Below are 21,558 nucleotides of genomic sequence, written 5' to 3' on the forward strand. Positions count from 1 at the left end.
CTCTCAGTTTTCTTGAAATTCCACATAAGAATACTCCTATTACAATGGCAACTGATAGGTTTCTGTGATTGTGAAGTAACAATGACTATTTTCTGCTTCTCCTGCCCTCTTGCCCTAAGAACTGACTTCACTTTATTGAGCAGCATAGTTTTCCCGAGTGGCACTAGTGGTAAAGAATCTGCCTGCCAACACAGGAGACTCAGGTTTGATCCCTGGGTGGGGAAGATCCCCTGGAAGAGGAAATGGCAACCCACTCCAGTATTCTTGCCTGGGAAATCCATGGACAGAGAAGCCTGGCAGACTAGTCTATGGGGTCAAAAAAGAGATGGACATGACTGAGCACATAGTTTTCCTTGGCCTTACAGGGTCCCTGGGGCAAATATCTTGTATTTTGAGATTTGCAAAAATGCCCAGATATGGTACTTTCAGGCTTCCCATATGCAGAATTTTCTTCCTTGCCTGGTTTCTCATGGCCAGCTTCTATACTCAGATCACTCATTGTTGGCCTGGGCTCTTCTTCTTTGGGTACCTGGATTCAGACTATAAATCTTACCAGTGTTTTTCCAGATTTAATGCTAACCTGGATGCTCAACACAAGCTGGTTCTTCAGCTTCATTCAAATAATTTCAATGGGAAAACTAGGTTTTTAAAAGGGACTATTTCTGTCTCTTATCACTTCCTATTTCCCATATAGAAATGTGAACTAACATGAATTGGAAAACCCAGAGCCAATTTGTATCATCTTGGTATTTGTAACCCTCCTAGAAACCCAGGGATCTTATGAGGAAGGCTTCTTTGTGCCCATTTTTGCACATATAAGGGTGACCTGGAAAGTTCCAATGGGTTGAAGAAGGCCTGGCCTGAAAAAAGTTCCTGAGAATCTGTTCTGTGGTACAACTTCTTGTCAGTAAATCTAGTTAACCATCACTTTATCTATCTATCCTCTATCTATTCTCTTCATCTGCCTCTCACCTATCTGTCTGAACTATCACTATTATCATATCTTAATTTGGGACAGTTTTGCTTTTAAAATATTATAACTGAGAATTCTTGCTGATGCTTTTGGACATGATGATATCTGATTGTATTTTAGGGAAACATAAGAGAAGTCATTTTGGTTTCTTAGTGCCTTAGGCTAAGATGTTTTTATTTTGTATTTTCCATCATTATTCAGCATTTTAAAAATTCCTAGAAAACTTTATTTCAAAATAGAAACCTTCAAGCATGTATTTAGTTTAGTATGCTTGAAGAGAACTTTTTAGATCAAAATTAAATCAGGAAATTTATCAAGTGGTTAAAAATAAAGTAATTAAATTAGTTTTGAAAGAAATACATTGAGATATTTAGTAGTTGCAATACACTCTTCTTGATGATTATGTATTAGGCTTAAGAAATTTATGTTATTATAATAATTTACATTATAGACTAAAACATAAAAGCCTTAGATCTGGGCAGCAAATATTATGCATTTAGCAATTGCTAAAGTAAAGCAATTACATGATAGACTCTGGCTCACATGTAAAAGGAGGAACACATATTTAAAAGTGCCCACAAGTATCATCTATGCTCCAGATAGTAACAATACTCCAGAAATTCTGAGTAGGTCTATTTTAGGTTCTTGTTACCAGAAATAACTGTTTCTGAAACAGCTTGGATTTCCTCCAGGTAAAAAGTTAAGAAGCCAAAGAAAGAAAGATTAAACATTTATTTTACTCACAGAAAGCAATGGAAGAAACTTACCCATTTCCAGGTTTGAGTGCGTGGAATTCTCAGACTGAATTCAGCAGGGGAGTCCAGGCATGGTGGTTGGCTTCCAGCATTCCATCCCACTGGAATGAGCATTTTGATTTGACTTCCAGGGTTAAGGTTTTTACCTACTTATTCTTTACTTTCTGGTTCAGAGTTGTGTCATAATGACTGGCACCATGGTTTTCATTGATGTTAAGAAAGGCCTTCCAGAATCTCACAGGGTTAATAAAATCTGATGGGATATTTCTTATGCTAATGGCTATTTAAGCATATGGTATTTCTCACAACCAGGAGACAAATTTTCCCTGAGGACAGGGGTTTGTGGTTAGCACAGACAATCAGTTAATCTGGCTTTCTAATCCTAAAGTTTGCTCTGGATTTCCATACAACCCGCGGAGGAGGATTAAATTGTCAGCACTCTAATCAGCCAGAATTTAAACATGGGCTAAGTCTAAAGAAATCATTTTTGTCCTGTGCTCTTAATTAATACCTGTCAAGAGTCTGGGGAAAGATTTGCTACTGAACAAGGAATTATTTGGACATAAATCCATATTTTAATTTCTAACGCATTTACCTGTGGATAAAAATATGGAAGCTAAGGTCCTGCTTCAGGGAATGACAAGTCAAATTATTTACTTTATTGCTATTATTATCATTAATTAGCTAATTAATTTTTAAGTTTGTGTTAGGGGTTTGATATATAATTATGGTTTTAATAATATTTTTACTGATAAATGTATGTCTTTATTTTCAGAATATTAGCTAACATTTGTGTAATACCTCTTATTGCCAGGAGTTGTCCAGGATATATAGGTATATGACATAGAAATATACATACATATCTCAACATATATGTATATATGTGTATACCTTTAGGTATGCATATATATGTATTTTGTTGTTCAGTCACTCTCTTGTGTCCAACTCTTTATGACCCCATGGACTGCAACACGCCAGACTTCCCTGTCCTTCACCACCTCATGGAACTTGCCCAAACTCATGTCCATTGAGTCGGTGATGTCATCCAACCATCTCGTCCTCTATCATCCCCTTCTCCTGCCTTCAATATTTCCCAGCATGAGGGTCTTTTCTAGTGAGTCCACTCTTTGCATCAGGTGGCCAAAGTGTTGGAGTTTCAGCTTAAGCATCAGTCCTTCCAATGAATATTCAGGACTGATTTCCTTTGGATTGACTGGTTGGATCTCCTTGCAGTTCAAAGGACTCTCAAGATTCTTTTCCAACACCACGGTTTAAAAGTATCAATCCTTCAGCGCTCAGCCTTCTTTATGGTCTAACTCTCACATCAATACATGACTACTGAAAAAACCATAGTTTTGACTATACGGACCTTTGTTGGCAAAATAATGACTCTGCTTTTTAGTACACCAGCTAGGTTTGTCATATGTATATGTAAACCTCAAGCCCTCTGAGGTTTATCATTGTATTCATTTTGCACATAATAAAATTGAGTCACAGAAATATATTGTCCAAAGTTATCTGTTGTTGTTATCTGTCTCTGTTGTACCCTTTTCCTCCTGCCTTCAATCTTTCCCAGAATCAGGGTCTTTTCAAATGAGTCAGTTCTTTGCATCACGTGGCCAAAGTATTGGAGTTTCAGCTTCAGCATCAGTCCTTCCAATGAATATTCAGGATTGATTTCCTTTAAGATCAATATGATAATTAAAATACCCTTAGTTAATAATAGTAGAAAACACTTATTAAGGATTAATATGTAATAAACATTTCCCTGGGCTCCAAAATCACTGCAGATGGTGACTGCAGCCATGAAATTAAAAGATGCTTACTCCTTAGAAGGATAGCTATGACAAACCTAGACAGCATATTAAAAAGCAGAGACATCACTTTGCTGACAAAGGTCTGTGTAGTCAAAGCTATGGTTTTTCCAGTAGTCATATACAGATGTAGGAGCTGGACCATAAAGAAGGCTGAGCCGAAGAATTGTTTTCTTCAGCTTTTCAATTATGGTGCTAGAGAAGACTCTTAAGAGTCCCTTGGATTACAAGGAGATAAAACCAGTCAACCTTAAAGGAAATCAACCCTTAATATTCGTTGGCAGGGCTGACGCTAAAGCTGAAGCTCCAATAGTTTGGCCACCTGATGGGAAGAGCCAGCTCATTGGAAAAGACCCTGATGCCAGAAAGATTGAAGGCAAAAAGAGAAGGAGAGGCAAAAGAAGAAGATGAGATGGTTGGATAACATCACCAACTCAATGGACATGAATTTGAGCAATTCCAGGAGATAGTGGAGGACAGAAGAGCCTGGCCTACTGCAGTCCATGGGGTCAGAAAGAGTTGGACATGACTTGGTGACTGAACAGCAATAACATGTAATAATTTTCATAATTTTCTTTTGCTAATTCATTTAGTCCTCAAATCAAATCTATAAAATAGGTTTTATCATTGTTGTTCTCATTTTATAAATTAAAAAAGTAACTTTCCCAAGGTTGCACAGTTAGTAGATGATCCAGGATTTGAACATAGGCAGTCTGGCTTCAGAATCTATGTTCTTAATTGATATGATACTGCCTATTGTTAATAATAGTACTAGAATAGTATTATACTGTATTTATCAAAACGGTAGCCATTAAGTGTATTCATCAACTATTATGTGCTGGGCTCCAAGTTCATATTTAAGCTAACTTATTCCATTTAATTATTTTTAGAACTTCCAAAGTAGGTATCTGGGGCTTATTTTAGAGATGAAGAAGAAGAGATTAGAGATTAAATATTCTCAAGATCTCACAGCTAATAGAGGGAAAACTGGAATTCAATTCTGTTCTTTCTGATTCCAAGGCCTATATTATTTTGCCCACATTTCACATGGTCAAGTTTCTGTTGATAACATGCTCTATTACAGTAACAGTTGCTGTGGGTTTTGTTCAAAGAATAATGTATTTGGAATATGAAATGCTCAGAAACTGCAGGTCTACACAGGAACAAAACTGAGCTAGCATTGTTTTTAAGAAGGGAAATTACAGAGTAGTAAAATTTGACTCTAGTGAATGATATCAAGGAAAATAAAAATCAACTAGATAACCAAGTTATGAAAAAATAAACAAGAAACTAAACAATTAACAATTATAAGTGGCATCACTGATTTTATTTTCATTAAAACTATTTTTTTTCCATTTATTTTTATTAGTTGGAGGCTAATTACTTTACAATATTGTAGTGGTTTTTGTCATACAATGACATGAATCAGCCATGGATTTACATATATTCCCCATCCCGATCCCCCCTCCCACCTCCCTCTCCACCTGATCTATTCTTAAAGTAAGCATGTGTATATGCTTTTGTATCTGATACATATTATGTTTTTACATACATTTTTGATACACATTCAAAATCTGTCTTTGATAAATGACTTCTCCAATTAATTTTCACTTTAAATAATATTAGCTAGAATTATATCTTACAAGTTTGAAAATTATAGATTTAATTATTTTATGCTTTATGATTTAATGGACTTTCTTTTCTTAATAACACCCAAAGGACATTCATTCTTTTTTTTTTCTTTTTACATATGTTGTTAGTTGCTAACATGTGTACTTGTGATTCTGCATACATATAAGAAAGGTGGTAATGCCACTTATCCCAAGAGGTAACATATTTACCCATGACTTAAATGGACTTCAACACTTCATCAGTCATCTTTTATTTTTCCAGCTGCCCCATCATGAAAGTGCTGAGTCATATATTTTCAAATATTATTGTTTTGAACATGGAGATCTTTAAAAAATAGCCAAAGCAATTTGTAATATAGAATCAATTAAAGTTGCATATTTCATGAAAACTTGAGGAAAATTAGATAGAAGTTGGGCATCATTTTTTAAAATATGCATAGTCCCTAGATAAGGATTAAAAAAATAATATAGGTGGGACCATAGTAACTTTCACTAATTTATTAATTCCCAGAGATTTTGTGTATTAAGTCACTTTTTTTTATTAGTACTTGCTGGTCTTTAGACTACTAGGGTCAGAAGTAGTTAAACCCTCAGACTTTGAGGGTTTTGTATATGTTCTTGGGAATAAAGTGTAATTGGCTTATGTGTGTGCTCATTCAGTCATGTCCAACTCTTTGTGACCCCATGAACTGTAGCCCACCAGGCTCCACTGCCCATAGAATTTTCCGGGCAAGAATAATGGAGTGGGTTGCCATTTCCTACTCCAGGGCATCTTCTAGACTCAGGGATTGAACCCTTGTCTCCTGAGTCTTCTGCACTGGCAGGTGAATTCTTTACCACTGAGCCTCCTGGGAAGCCCAACTGGCTTATGGTAATTCATAAATATAATCACTTTCAATATGTAGCCTTTTATATATCAATTATTGCCTTTATTTGAAAATACTCAATGAGTTTGTATGTGAGTTATTTTAAAATGAATATATATACCTTTTAAATATTTACTTGTTATATCTGTGGATAAATCATTAACTTTTTTATTATTACTACTACTTTTATTGGTGTCACTACTAACCCTTCCCTACCTAGTATCTTTTCTTTAAATGCCTTTTTTCCCTACCTTTTTCTTTCTTTAAATTGAAATATAGATGATTTAACTATTGTTTTAGGTTTAGGTGTACAACAAAGTGATTCAGTTATGTGTACATATATAGCTATTTTTTTCAGATCCTTTCCTCTTATAGGTTATTACAAAACATTAAGTATAGTGCTCTGTGCTATATAGTAGATCCTTGTTGGTTATCTATTTTATATGTAGTAGTACATGATTGTTAATTCCATACTCCTAATTAATCCCTTCCCCTCCTTTCCCCTTTGGTAACTAAGTTTGTTTTCTCCACCTAGTGTCCTGAAGGAAATAATAGACCATCTTGAGTACCTTATTTTGAAATTTGAGTGTTTCTTAAGATGACATTTTCTAAAAGGAATTTCTGTTTTGAAGTCATTTAGTCATTTGTGATCATTACTATTTGAAAAATAATGAGCAAATGTTCCTGGATGACAGAATGATAGTCAGAGTCAAGTTTCTGTCAAAACAAAACATTATTTCCAAATTGAAAAATAGAATAATCTTGGCTTGGAAAATATTTATGCTGTACCTATATTTTCAGGTTTATGCAAGAAAAATGTCAAGGCAAAAAGGAGAACATTTCTCCCTGCAAGCAAAGATTTTGTGAGCTGATAGAACACCGTAAGAAAGTTACATGCCAAAGATAACTGGGGGAACATGCAGCTTGATGTCTGGCATGCACCATGGTTTAGTATACTTCACATGAATCAAAGCTTTAGCTCTGTGATCTGGTAATAGTTAAGACTTTAGCCTATTGATAGCTTGAATTTCAATGACTGGCATCTACCGTGCTGATTCTAGGAGGTAGTTTGGCAACTCGAAGAATACAACTTTGATTCTAAGCCTTCCCAGAAAATGTATGCTCTCTGAAGCATGTACAGTGCTGTAATGTCTGCTGTTAATTCTTCACACACCAGCTTTCAGGATAATTATACCTTATATCTCCATGACACAAGATCGATTATCCAGTTTGTGGATTATCAAGGCCTTGTATCAGACTTGGTGCCCTTATTTTGGCTCTTTCACCTAATAGATCCTACTTTGGAAAGCACTGAGGTGGAGAGGCACTGCAGAAGTTGAAAATGTCACTTTTGCAATAATTTGCAGTATTTTAAGATTGTATATCAAAAGCTTAATTAGGTAGGAGTAAAACAATGGCTGCAATCCACTCCAAACTACAGCAACCGTTTACACTGTTCATAAATTTGTAATATGGGCAGGGCTGGCAAGGCAAGTTTGTCTTTGTTCTAAGTATTGTCAGCTGGAACATATTGACTGGGCACTGGAGGATTCATTTCCAATATGGCACCCACATAACTGGCAAGTTTGGGATGGCTGGTTGCTGGAAGCTCAGTTCGGGCTATGGGATAGGGTCTCTGTTTCTCTTCACATGTTTTCCCACAGATCACTTGGACTTTCTCTCACTGCATGGTGGTTTGGTTCTGAGAGTGAGTCATTTGTAGAGACATGGATGGAGCAAGAGTTTGTCATACAGAGTGAAGTAAGTCAGAAAGAGAAAAACAAGTGTCGTATATTAACACATATATGCAGAATCTAGAAAAATGGTACAGATCAAACTATTTTCAAGGTAGGAATAGAGATGCAGATGAAGAGAACAGATATGTGGGCAGAATGGGGGAAGGTGAGGGTGGAACAAATTGGGAGATTAGGATTGACGTAGATACACTACTACGTATGTAGTACATACATACTAATGGAAAGCCACTGTATAGCATAGGAAGCTCAGCTCCGTGCTGTGATGACCTGGATGGATGGAATGGAGGAGGGTGGGAGGAAGGTCCAAGAGGGAGGTGACATATGTATACATATAGCTGATTCACATTATTGTAGCAAAAGCCAATGCAACATTATAGAGTAACTATGCTGCTGCTGCTGCTGAGTCGCTTCAGTCGTGTCTGACTCTGTGCGACCCCGGAGACAGCAGCCCACCAGGCTCCCCCGTCCCTGGGATTCTCCAGGCAAGAACACTGGAGTGGGTTGCCATTTTCTTCTCCAATGCATGAAAGTGAAAAGTGAAAGTGAAGTCGCTCAGTCTACTATACCCCAATTAAAAAAAAACAAAACGAAATGAAGATGTCTGAGTCATCACTATACACTATTCCATTAACCAAGCTGTCAGATACCTCAGATTCAGGGGAGAGGACATAGACCCACTTCTTGACAGGAGGTTTGTCTGGAAATTTAGGTCCATGTTTCAATACTACTACATAAACTAAACTTAAAAAAAAAAAACAAAATAAAACTAGCTTTCAGTTTATTTCAGAATATCCAGTTTATTCATATATTTGAAGTCCCTGATGGAGCTAACTTCTCTTGGCAGCACCAAACCCAGATGAGAGATTTCAGCACAGACGCTGAAATTCTTGCTATGATTTTTCCTGTTGTGATTTCCTCACTACTCCCTGAAGGCCACCAAATATTCAAACAATAATGAAAACGCAGAGTAAATGTAAACTTCCCCTTCTTCTCGAAGCCGCACCTGACTGAAATAAACAGGGGTGTATACTGATCTCTAATGAACCCTCAATTTCCTCTGACATAAGCCAAGACCAGGCAAGCACAGAGCTTCTGCTCACATGTACACTCCTCCCTTCTCCTCCGTAAAATAGATTGAATTTTTTGTTAAGCAATTCTACTTTCCCACCACATGTCTTTTCTCTGGAAAGTCACCTCACCCTCAATTCCAAACATGTATCTCAAAAAACTATTTCCAAAAGATCATAAATGACGTTGGACCCCCTTTTCTTCTACATAGATAAACGACACATACACATGTATTGTTCTTTAAAAGGAATCACAGGGCTAATGATGAGAGAATTCAAAGAATCTATGCCCAGTGATGCTTCTGGATAAAAGGCCTGTGATAAGCAGTGAAACCGTGTAAATCTAAAGAAGGATAGCAAATACAACCAGTGTGATTTCCTCCATATTTTCCACATTTGGCCTTCAGAGGCAGGGTAGTGAACTTTGGAATCAGACTATTTTAATCTGGATTCTAGCTCTGTAGTGCTGTACTATTAGGAGACCTTAAGACAATGATAATTTCTCTGAGAATTGATTTCCTAATTTGTAAAATAAAGCTAATATTATCTAACTCATAGGCTTGTAATGAAAATTATATCAAATAGTACATAAAAACATTTAACATAATGATAGTATATAATAGTATATAAACAGTGCTTAATAAATACCATTTCTAATAACAGTTATGCTTCAGTTAATAGACATTAAATGAAAATATTTAAGTTTAATTCATATCAGAGACAACATGTATGTTGTTCAAATTACTACTGAAAAACAGGGGTAGACATATACTCTACTTGGGTCTAATTTTATGAAAGAGAAAGTACATCCTTGTTATATATTTGTTCATTTAATGCCTAAGTATTGAGCATCACATTTGGGCCTGGTACAGATCTAGCACTGAAGATATAGAAATAAATGAAAGAGAAAAAAATAAAAAGAAAGTTTTGCCCTTTGTAATACATCATAAAGTAATAAATGCTATGGTGAAAAATACTATAAGGAAGGCCAATAGGAATGTTGAGAGTAAGGATGTTGCAATTTAAACACAGCGGGAAGGGCAGGCTTGACTTGAGAAGGTGATATTTGGTGAAAGGTCTGAAGGATGTGAGAGACTGACATGTGTGTAATACCTGAAAGAAGAGCATTCCAAGCTGAGGCGACACTAAATGCCAAGTACCTGAGATGGGAAGGCCCAGAGGCCAAGAGGGCTGAACAGACAGAGAGAGGGGGAAATTAATTTAGAGGAGTAAAGAGATCTACAATTATAGGCCATTTCTAGTTATTGTAATAACTTTGGATTTTACCTAGTATGAAACAGAACCCATTGAAAAGCTTTAGGCAAGGTAGAAGTGAAATATTAGTCACTCAGTCATGTTCCACTCTTTGTGATCACCAGGACTGTAGCCGGTCAAGTTCCTCTGTCCATGGAATTCTCCAGGCAAGAATACTGGAGTGGGTGGCCATTCCCTTCTCCTGGGGATCTTCCCAACCCACAAACCGAACTCAGGTCTCCTGCACTGCAGGCAGAATCTTTACCTTCTGAGCCACCAGGGAAGCCCCAGGCAGGGTAGAAGCATACTTTAATGTAAATTTGAACCAAGAAAGAAATGACACAGTTTACATTCCATATTAGAACCACCAAGTAAAATATAACCTGGCATTGATTTTAAGTCATATGCCAATCTCAGAGACTCTTAAAGTGTGAAAAATAGAATATTTTAGAGATGGAACTCAGTATTTAGGAAGCAGATTTGCTGAAGAGTGAGATGAGCATGAAAACAGAGAAGTCAAGGGCAGTGCCACAAGATGACTTGAACTTTTCTCGGGCAACAGAAAGGATGGAATCACTTTTTATTTAGACAGAACCATTTGAGAAGGATCTTTGGAAGGCTATTATGGTTAGACTCAGATCTGAGGACTAAGACCCAAGGACCTCCAGTGTTTGGAGATCACAAATGGTGCAGATCAGCAAAGGAGGATGAGAAGTGGCCATTGAACTAGAGGGAAAATCAGGATCGTGTGGCGGACTGGAGGTCAAGGGAGCAGTCAGCCTCCTTCAGAATGGGTCAGTGACTCAAGTGTTAGAGGGGTTGTTTAGTCCAACTACATGAGATTCAAATCTCAGTGTTTATAGGGAGAAGGGGAGGAGAAAAATTCAGAAGTAGCAACGAGGCTGAGGAAGACACCTATTTCATTTCCAAAGAAAGATGCATAAGAAACGGCCTCTTCAGAGAAAAAAGTAAAGGAAGTTACTTTTAAAACAGATTGAAGATATAGGGGATTAAATGAGATTTAGGTTGAATGAGCTTCTGGAGTTACAAATTAAAGAGATGGAAAAGTATAAATTAAGAATAAGTGGCTCAGACCGTAAAGCATCTGCCTACAATGTGGGAGACCTGGGTTCAATTCCTGGGCCGGGAAGATCCCCTGGAGAAGGAAATGGCAACCCACTCCAGGATTCTTGCCTGGAGAATCCCATGGATGGAGGAACCTGGTAGGCTACAGTCCAAGTGGTCGCAAAGAGTCAGACATGACTGAGTCACTTCACTTCATTTTAAGGGGAGAGAGAGGCTTCCTTGGTGGCTCAGTTAGTAAGGAATCCACCTTCAGTGGAAGAGACTGTGTTGCAGGAGACCCAGGTTCAATCCCTGGGTTGGGAAGATTCTCTGGAGGAGGAAATGGCAACCCACTCTAGTATTCTCGCCTGGGAAATCCCATGGATGTTGGATCCTGGCGGGCTACAATCCATGGGATCACAAGAGTTGGATACGACTTAGCAACTAAATCACCACCACCAAGGAGAGAGAGAGGATATTCAGAAACAGATTAGTGGCTAGAGTACTAGAAAAAAATAGGAAAGGCTGGGTTTCCTATGTGTCTGAAATAAATAGGGATATAGGATGCAAGGAGAATTAGTCATGATGGAGCAAGGTTCACAGTGGGGCTGAGATCTTTCCAGGAGTCTGCACGGCTCTGAGGGTCCCGTTTCACTTGTACTAGTAAAGACCTGGAGCTCAGTGGAGAGAAGGTCAGTTTACTTTTGACTTGGTTCCTCCTTGGCCCCTCTCCATGGAAGCTAGCAAAACAATGGTCTTGTTCTCAGCATGTTCACGTCTTCTCCAGCCTGTGCCTAGATAAACTTATAAACATCGTGGTGATGCTGGGGAGAGAGCACTGGAGAGAATACACAAAACATTCATAGAGATTCTCTCAGTGGTAAAATCATAGATTGTATTTTCTTCTTGGGTTCCCCTGGTGTCTCAGATTGTAAAGAATCCACCAGCAATGCAGGAGACCTGGGTTCGGTCCTAAGTTGGGAAGATCCCCTGGAGGAGGGCATGGCAACCCACTTCAGTATTCCGGCCTGGAGAATCCTCATGGACAAAGGAGCCTGGCAGTTTTCTTCTTAGACATGTCTCTGTGAAAAGGAATTATGTGTTTAAATCAGCATGAAAAGATCATGGTTGACATAAATAAAATAAACATATTATGAAAGGCATGAATGAAGGTTGCATATAATTCCCTTCTGTTTTTAAACCTAATTCTGGATTTCTTGGTTATTAGCTTCTGAAGGGCAAAGTGATTTTCTTTTCAATTCTGTGTCTCAACCCCTAGTGTGAAATAAGCACCCAATAAACACTTGTTGAATGAATGAGGTGGGATGCATGCCTTGAAGTGTGAGAAATCATCAAACAGAAAGGCAGTGTAGGGCTATGTAAAAAGATATACTACTTTTGTGTAGTCTAGTTCAATTATGGAGCTCATTACTCAGGATAAAATGTAAATTTATGTAGGAAGGGTGTGATAACAGATATCATATCCAGACAGAGGCTGGGTGTGATTGAGGGTGTAGCTCCAAGTTTTTAAAAAAGATATAAAGTACGAGACAGTTCTACTTATTATATCACAAGCCTTAATGATGTTTCTGACAGGATAAAGAATTTGAGTGACCATGTCCCTGAAGGCATTTTTATTTACTGACACTAATCACATTCTTAAGTTTGGGGGACATTTTATTGTTCATAGAGTATTATATGTTATTTATTGTCATCATGGCTTTGACTCATGCACCTTTATTCTAAGCATTCAGGCTTTAAAATTCATAATCAGGTCCTCAATTGTCAAATTTGTTTAATATAATGAATTGCTTATACTACCCATTTGCATGCTGGATATAACATTTATTTTCTAAACTAGAACATTCTGGGACATCTCAAGAAAAAGTCACTAAATTTTAAAGTTTTCTGGCCTTCTGAAATCTTTTATGTGCTTTATTTCAGTGAAAAGAACTATTTAAGCCTTGGACCCAGCACATTTGTATTCCTTGAAAATGCTTCCAAAATCTATATCAATGTATTATGTATACATTTGAAATGAGGTTCCACACTTCATAAACCTATGTTCTGTATTAAACTTCATCTGGGGAAGTCTGTATCAGTTTTCTAGGGTGTAAAGTGATGGAAAAAATGAATCTTGTTTGAATTGATGTTAGCTTGCTTATGAAATAGCCTCTTGGGGCATGAAGGAGAGTGGCTGGAAATTTGTGTCTGCAAAGTAGACTGGAATCTGTTAAAAATTACCTCCAGATAAGAGGAATGAGCTGGGTAATGAAATGATTTCAATAGTAAGAAACATTTGTTTTTAATGTAGAAGTCATTGGACATGAGAATTGTCTGCCTACAGTTTTTTTCTCCCTGACAAGGGATTTCCTGCTCTTAAAAATATCCTTTCTAAATTTCTGTTGAATTGTTTGCCAATGCAATCCAGAAATCTTGTTAGTCTAAGGTGAGAAAATCGGTATTAACTTTCCTTGTTCTAACATTTCCACTATTGACCTAGGATTAAGAAGCCAAAAGCGTTCATCCCAGAAACACACTTGAAAATGAGTGACACCTGCATCCAGATGCCAAAAACAAAAATCCAGCTAAATTTTGAACAGTGACGTGACTTTCATTGTGAATATCATAGCTTTGCCTTATATTCTGAATTTAAAATATATAATATTCTATACAAAATACCAGTAACCATGTTAACTCACTCTAAATGAGTTAAACATTTCTTTTCAACTTGTGCATTAAGGAACTCACTAATCCCTGAAAGAAATATATTGATTTTAAGACCCTTAACTTTACCTTCTGTTTCTTTCCTATGTACTATTTCCTAGTGCTTCTCTATAAGGTGGCCTCTATTGTGTTTAGAATCTGGGTAAATAGAAAAAATATATATATATGCCTGGTCACCAAGGGAATATTTAAAAAATATTTTCTCAGTTTAATTGGCAGATTCATTTGCAATCAATTTGCATTTTCTTTCCTCTGAATAATGAATTCAGAAGTTAGGTAATAAAAACAATGTCTCATCTTGAATGCTATTTGCATAAAATACGTCCTAATGTTCATGGTGATTTTACATTGAAAATAGCATCATTAGCAAAGGAAAAAATAGGCAAACTTCCAATATGAGTATGTGTAAATCCTCCCGTTCATCACCCCTGTTCTTTTTCAGAAGAATCTAAATGGCATGATCTGGTTTTGCTGAGCACTGTTCTCACCAATAGTCTTGGCAAGAAAGAAAACCTTTTATTTGTGTTTTTTTATATTGGAGAACTATAATTCCCAACCCAATTTCAAGCCCACCCTAAAGGATTTTGTCAGAATCTGCAACTATCGGCCAATATCTTCCTTTAACATAAACTTTCCATAGCAATATAGACACTTCTGGTACAATTTTGTTTTCAGGGAAAGAGAGATAGAGAGGAAGAGAAGGCAGAAGTAGTGGAGAAGGAGGAGAAAGAGGAAATAAGGAGAGGAAGAGGAAGAAGAAGACCATAGGAGAAATGAGAAAAAAGAGAAATGGGAAGAAGGAAGGAGGAAAATCATATGTCTTATTTGCAAAGGATAAAAGAACAACCAACAGTTTGATATAAAAATGTCCCAGAAGTAAAAGAAATCATAGAACCCCCTCCCCCAAAAAGGGTACATATTATAATAGTTCTTTAAACATCAAATTCTCCAAAAGCCAAAGAATTGATGCTTTTGAACTGTGGTCTTGGAGAAGACTCGTGAGAGTCCCTTGGACTGCAAGGAGGTCCAACCAGTCCATCCTAAAGGAAATCAGTTCTGAATATTCATCGGAAAGACTGATGCCGAAGCTGAATCTGCAATACTTTGGCCACCTGATAACAAAGAACTGATTCATTGGAAAAGACCCTGATGCTGGGAACTATTGAAGGCAGGAGGAGAAGGGAATGACAGAAGATAAGATGGCTGAATGGTATCACCGACTCAATGGACTTGAGTTTAAGTAAGCTCTGGGAGTTGGTGATGGACAGGGAAGCCTGGCCTGCTGCAGTCCATAGGGTTGCAGAGTCAGACACAACCGAGTGACTGAACTGAACTGAACTGAAATATCAAATTCTCCAAGCTTAGCCTTCAAAATCTTTCCTTTGCAAATGTGGGTCTTCTTGGCACTCTGAGCACTCAAAACAAAATATGAAATAGGGTGTCACATTGGTCAGTTTGTATAGCTCCTTGGTGTTCATTTAGGTATTGGACCTCTAGTTTTTATACTTGTTTTTATTTTAATGTCTATTTATTTGGTGGTGGCAGGTGTTAGCTGTGGCACATGGGGTCTTTAGTTGTGGCATGTGGGATATAGGTTTTTGACCAGGGATTGAACCCAGGCTCCCTGCCTTGGGAATCAGTCACTGGACCACCAGGGAAGGCCCTCTAATTTTTAAAAGATAGTTTCTTTTTAAAGGATCTGTGCTTTTAAAATTTGCAAATGAGATGGAATATTTGAGTGACTTTGAAGATCTCATGACTGTTTTTTTTTGCTTTGAATGTCCAGTGTTCATCAAATGACATTGATACATCAATATTTAATTAGTTGTGCCTCTTATTTTGTATCCTGTTCAAACTCTTTCTCTCAATTCCATCTTCTTCTAATGATTCTAGTCTCTTTTCTCTCTGTCCCAGATGTGTACCAGGGTCAAAAATGGAAACTTGAAAGATGTTTTAACCATTAGCACCTAAAATGAATGTTAATTTCTGGCTAATCCTTTAATAAAACTACTATTCATTGTATTTGAATATTTTTTGGTAGTTCAGTACTGTTATATGTCAAATATGTGTATATGTGTATGTATATATATATATATTCAAATGGTCTCACTGATTGGGGTCCTGTTGATTCCTTGTCCTATGATAAAAATGAAATCCTCCTGATTATCTTAAATTGATTTTTTTTTCTTCTTAAGAAAGAGACTAATTTAGCTTAAGACATGCAAGCCTGGTGAAATTATTTGCATTTATCTCCTCTTTTTGCTTTACTTTTCAAAAGCATAGGATGTTTTTGATGATTATAAATGTTTGGACAGTATACCATCATATATCCTTTTAAAGCCACAGTGTTTAGCTTGGTTACTTTTTGGGTGTCAGATATGCCAAAACTGTATAGCAGGTTTTACACGGTTTTTTTTTTTTTTTGAGTTGCTTTTACCACGTATCATTTCAATATGTGATTATTTTGCTTAGCTGACTCACTTGAAAGTGTATAAAAGGAAACGCAGCATCCAAAGAGAAACAATAAGAGGCATTACCGAAGAAATGAAAATGACATATTTGAGTTGGAAAAACTTGTTTGATTATATCTGAGCTTAAAAATATGTAAGCACCTTTTCATTAAACTCACAACCAATGAGTTGTGAGGAAATAAAAAACATTTTCCACCTTTAAGTTTTCTTGGAAGAGAATTTTTGTATTTTCATAGATTAAATAGTTCAGTTGCTAACTTCTAGGTGAACAAATAACAGAATAAATTAATGTAAACAAAGTTGGAAACAAAGTAAAGGTCCAACAAAAGGAAAATGGTGCAAGAAGTGGTAGTATAACCAAAGAGTAGAAGGCAGTGATTAGAAATCCTGTTGTTACAAAATGTAATGGCAAAGGAAAATTCAAGTAAAAAGGTCACAACATCTTAAGGATATAAAGATATATACATATTTATGTATAAAAACACATTAACTAGTACATACATATATATACCTAAAAAGAGAAGAACAGATACTGAAATGTACACTTTGATTATACCTGCATAGTGGCATTTCCATTTTTCTTTCTGTTGCACAATTTTGCTTATTTTTTCTAGTATAGGTTTTTTATATTGATTGATTTGTGGATATTAAAGAATCCTTGCATTCCTGGGATAAAGCCCACTTGGTCATGGTGTATGATTTTCTTAATATGTTGTTGGATTCTGTTTGCTAGAATTTAGTTAAGGACTTTTGCATCTATGTTCATCAGTGATATTGGCCTGTAGTTTTCTTTTTTTGTGGCATCTTTGTCTGGTTTTGGAATTAGGGTGATGGTGGCCTCATAGAATGAGTTTGGAAGTTTACCTTCTTCTGAAATTTTCTATAAGAGTTTGAGTAAGATAGGTGTTAGCTCTTCTCTAAATTTTTGGTAGAATTCAGCTGTGAAGCCATCTGGTCCTGGGCTCTTGTTTGCTGGAAGATTTCTGATTACAGTTTTGATTTCCTTGCTTGTGATGGGTCTGTTAAGATCTTCTATTTCTTCCTGGTTCAGTTTTGGAAAGTTATACTTTTCTAAGAACTTTTCCATTTCTTCCAAGTTGTCCATTTTATTGGCATAGAGCTGCTGGTTTTTTAATAATCAGAAAAATATTATTGGAAATGCCAAAAATAGCAAGAGAAGAGGCTTGTGTTCTATTAATCCCCAAACTAAAACATGTATGTATGCATGCTTAGTCATTCAGTCATGCCTGATTCTTGCAACCCCATGGTCTGTAGCCCACTAGGTTCCTCTGTCAATGGGACTTTTCAGGCAAGAGTACTGGAGTGGCTTGCCATTTCCTTCTCCAGGGGATCTTCCCTAACCAGGGACTGAACCTGTGTCTCCTGCACTGCAGGTGGACTCTACCTGCTGAGCCATCAGGGAAGCCCTCCAAACTAAGATAATACAATTCAAAACAAAGCCAAATCCCTCGGTGCTCATTCAAGGATGAGAGAAAGAGGATGGTTTGATTGAATCACACTGGGCTTTGTCATTACCAAAACCTAGTTCTTCTGATCTTTTGTTGAATGGCCTTGTAGAAGAGTGATAGCTTATGGTGAACGATGTTGGATTTGTGATCTGCAAAGAAGATTTAGCTTCGGGACCAAGACTGGGCTTGATCACTCAGAGCTTTTGTGTGGCAGAAGTTTTATTACAGTGATTAAGGACAGAGAAAGCTTCTGACCTAGACATCGGAAGGGGGGTGGAGAGCACCCCACTTGCTAGTCTTATCAAGGTCTTATACACGTGATCCCTTGGAAGGCAAGGAGATCAAAGCAATCAATCCTAAAGGAATTCAGTCCTGAATATTCACTGGAAGGACTGATGTTGAAGCTGAAACTTCAATACTTTGGCCACCTGATGTGAAGAGCTGACTCATTGGAAAAGACCCTGATGCTGGGAAAGATTGAAGGCGGGAGAAGGGGATGACAGAGGATGAGATGATTGGATGGCCTCACTGACTCAATGAACATGAGTTTGAGCAAGCTCTGGGAGTTGGTGATGAACAAGGTAGGCAGGCGTGCTGCAGTCCATGGGGTCACAGTCAGACAGGACTGAGGGACTGGAAACATAAGGAAAAACATACCCTTGAGCAAGATGAGTGGTTTTATTGTGTAATCATTAGCTCTAGGCTTAAAGAAAGTTAAAGATTGTTGTCATAACAACTCAGAGTTTAAGAAAAAATGTCTTATGTGACTAAGACAAAACAATTTAGAAAAGAATGTTTGTCCCTTTCTTCTCGAGAGCTCCAGATCCCTTTCTCCTCCTCCTCAAGGGCCCCAAACTCCTTATCTAAGAATTATTAACTCTCTCAAGAGGTGCTTGATATTTCTGGGCCTTGTTGTTGTGACTATTAATGAGATTTCATAGGAAGAGCCCAAGATGGTAATTCTTGTTTTTAAAATTGTATTCATTTTATTGTAGGGAGTAATTTCTTCACATTTTGTTTTGGAGATTCATGATGCTACAACTCGTCTCCTTCTCCTAGTCACTATTGCCTTTGGGGGCCCCCTTCCTAACATTTGCTGAAAAGTTCGGTGCTCATTTCATTTTTTTAAATTTTATTTTCTTATTTAGCTATTTTTGGCTGCTCTGGGTCTTCGCAGGCTTTCTCTAGCTGTGGCCAGCGGGGGTTTCTCTTGCTCACGGTGCAGGGGCTTCTCATTGCAGTGGCTTCTCTCATTGCGGAGCGCGGGCTGCAGGGTGCCCGTGGGCTTGGTAGCTGCACTTCACAGGCTCTAGCCCATGGGCACAGGGGTTGTGGCAAAAGGGCTCAGTCGCTCCGTGGCACGTGGGATCTTCCGGATCAGGGATGGAACTCCTATCCCCAGGATTGCAAGGTGGATTCTTAACCGCTGGGCCACCAGAGAGACCCTTAAGTGCTTATTTCTTGCTTTCCTCTACTAGTGAAATATTTGGAGGGCTTCCCTGGTAGCTCAGTTGGTAAAGAAACCGCCTGCAATGTGGACCCAGATTCAATCCCTGGGTTAGGAAGATCCCCTGGAGAAGGGAACAGCTACCCACTCCAGTATTCTTGCCTAGAGAATTTCAGGGACAGAGAAGCCTGGCAGGCTACAGTTCAATTTTGCTTTTTGCAACTTTAGCAATGCAAAACAAATTCTTTTTATATATGATTTGTACCTTTTTAAAAAAGTCTTTATTGACTTTGTTACGATATTGCTTCTCTTTTTATGTTTTGGCTTTTTTGTCCCCAAGGCATATGGGATACTAGCTCTAGGACCAGGGGTTGAACCAGCCCTCTGCTACATTGAAAGGCAACGTCTTGACCCCTGGACTGCTGGGAAGTCCCTATGCTTTAAACCTTTGAAAATTTTTACTAAAGAAACTTATTTGCTAATTTTTAAATCTGGAGCAGAACATATTTCCCATATTATAATTTAAATAAATTCCCTTATTTTAGTAACTAATAACTTATAGAATTAATTCTACAATATTATATTAGTAATATCTTAAATTTTATTTTATTTTGACTGTGGAATCAAAGACTTTGCCTTTATTAAAAGTAATTGAAACATTTAACCAGCAGTTTCCAAAGCTACAGGGAACAGGAAAGGAAAAAGACTCCGAGTGCTTTAATCCCTGATATTATATCACCATTGTGGCTATATATTGAAACTTACATAAAGTGAGCATGTGAATATTTCTACCACAGACTACAAGGAGTATTTTTAAAGGTATTAGAGACTTTTCCGGTGGCTATAAATATGAATAATAGTGTCTGTGGACTCACTGTTAAAGAGCATATGCCACTATATGAACTAACCTGTTATATAATAAAAAACACTAATGGGGTGCGATTCTTAATTACTCCTGAAATATTTTGACCAGACATTATTTTCTCATTGATATACACTGATTGATTTTGCAAATATTTATCCAGTATCTATTCAACTGTAGACATTATTCTTTATATCTTAGTTAAACCAAAGTAGATAAAAAACTGATCATTTCATTAGTATTTTAAAAGCTGGTAAGCTTTCCCCATCCATACTCTTAATACTTCCTACTTTTATTTGGTAACAATTGACAGTTAAGAATATATACCAACATATATGTCTGACTCTAATGGAACCTAAATAGGTAGAGGGATACCAGATAAGATAAGGCATGTGGAGTGTTAAAAACATGGAACAGATTTCAGAAACTTACTGAGAAGATAACCAAGGCTCAAAGATACTATGCAGCTTCTCTTATGTAACATGTTGCTTACCTGTGATTAACAATCTATGATCTGATGTCGATGACATCAGCAGCCCTGGGCAAGGTCAAATAGACCAGGCTTTGATACAATTTTTTTTTTTTTTTTTTGGCAATTCCATCTTGTAGCAATACTTTCATTATTCTTAGACACACTTCTACTTTCACATTTTCACACACACTGGTGGGCTTTGATGCGTGGTATGAATGAACCTACATCTCCGCACATGTTTTAACCAATAGTGGGAGGTATCCTGGAATCTGTTGACTGTCATTGACACAGAGGGAATCCCTTGTGCAAACTCAGACTCCTTTAGGGACAGCATGTGGCCTTCTGGGAGTCTAGTCAGATAATGAATGTTTGTGTAAAATGGCTTTAAGAAATAGAAGTGTTGAAGAAAGAAAAAGAGAGGAAGGAAGTAAGAAAGAAAAAGGAGGAAGGAAGAAAGAAAAGAAAGAAAAAAAGTATCATTTTTTACTTTGAGAGAAGAAAGAATTCAGTCTTCAGTTGCTAGCCTATAAAAATGCAGGTGGTTTAGTATTAGTGTTTGACCCCAGAGTTTATTTTGTGAATACGAGCGAGGTACCTTAATCACTTTTAGAGGCATGGTTTGGGTCATAGAACCTAGTTTATTCAATTCTCACTTTTCTAACACATTTTCACCATGTTGCCCTCCTTGGAACACAGCTTTAAAGGCAGATAAGAAATCAGTGAAAGAGTAATGGTGAGATTAATGCAGCTTTGTTTCCCTAATGAACACCTACCTCTTTTCAGAGTGGCTATTTCCTGGGATACAGTTAAGCACAATTTAAATACAGCAGGATTTAAATTAGGCTTATAGATAGAAATATACCTCCTCTAAAGCTTGTAGCAATTGAATTATTTTATTGCAGTGAACTAGTTCACATAGCATATTTCT

This window comes from Odocoileus virginianus, chromosome 32 (assembly GCF_023699985.2).
Source record: "Odocoileus virginianus isolate 20LAN1187 ecotype Illinois chromosome 32, Ovbor_1.2, whole genome shotgun sequence".
NCBI classification, from domain to species: Eukaryota; Metazoa; Chordata; class Mammalia; order Artiodactyla; family Cervidae; genus Odocoileus; species Odocoileus virginianus.